Source organism: Dendroctonus ponderosae, unplaced genomic scaffold (genome assembly GCF_020466585.1).
Source record: "Dendroctonus ponderosae isolate FM_Combo_2020 unplaced genomic scaffold, Dpon_F_20191213v2 Dpon_F_20191213_2, whole genome shotgun sequence".
NCBI classification, from domain to species: Eukaryota; Metazoa; Arthropoda; class Insecta; order Coleoptera; family Curculionidae; genus Dendroctonus; species Dendroctonus ponderosae.
The window spans coordinates 16695449-16696460 of record NW_026018165.1 but is presented as its reverse complement, the minus strand read 5'-3'; the positions used below and the strand labels follow the sequence as shown (position 1 = coordinate 16696460).

The 1012-nt window shown below is 30.5% G+C and overlaps 1 protein-coding gene across 3 annotated transcripts in view; it reads right to left on the bottom strand.

Moving 5' to 3' along the window:
• The window catches only part of LOC125503411, a 12195-nt gene that overhangs the window by 2481 nt on the left and 8702 nt on the right, over positions 1–1012 (bottom strand). The window lies entirely within an intron of this gene.

The following is a 1012-nucleotide window of genomic DNA, read 5'->3' as shown; positions in this document are numbered from 1 at the left end:
GCGTCTTAAGTGTTGCTTCAAAAGCCTGCCAATACTCTCCAGATTTTCTGCAAAAACTGAAATATTCACAAATAACTTGATTGCCAAGTGTTTTTTCTTTGCAGATTTCAGTGATATTTTTGCGTTTTATTAAAACAATTATTATTCGGTGTGATTAACAGAGCGATGTTTTTTGCATGAAAATATAATATGTAGATTTTTGCAACTTTTCCTTGCTTGCGAATGTTACATTCAGATTAGTCTAGTGAAAAAAAAACTCGTTTGTTTATCCGGGATTGTTTATATTGCTTTCTCTAAAAGAAAAATTATAAAATTTCCGTGTTTGAACCATTTTACCAATAATGAAAAGCTCAAGTATCTTAGACACTCGAAATTTACATTCTTGTTTATTCTAAAGCCTTTTTCTAAACAAAGTAAATGTGATTCTTCATGGCTTTTTTATATACAAACATTATTTTAAGGAATCCCAAAATTGCAGTCAAAATGACTACGGCAGTTTTAACCTTTAATGAAACGACGCGCTCTATTTTTGAAATCTCTAAAATTTGAAAAAACCTGTTACGATTTTTTTCAAAACCCATGTTTCTGATACATATTTTTTCTAGGTTTTTTTACCTCAACGCTCATACACCTTGTACAAAAATCCAATATCCAAACTAATACTCAGTCACTTTCGTTTTAAATACACAGATAAATTGGCATAAAATTGGTAATTTATCCAAAACAACAGCGGGTTGTTTTGCAAAATTCTGTTGACACAAATTGTTTGATAAATCGCTTTTAATAATCTCCATTTAATTTAAGGCGGCACTCGCGCCAAAAATTTGGAAATTTATTATCATCTGTTTTGCAAGCCGATGAAATTTCTAGCTTATTTCAATAGTTCGCATTATTTCGGGCTATATCAGATTTATTTTTAATAATGTCAGTTATTTTCATCTGCATGTGATTTGATGAAGTGTTGACTGAGAAGAATCACCTGCGATACTTCGAACATGACAAAAAACTAAAC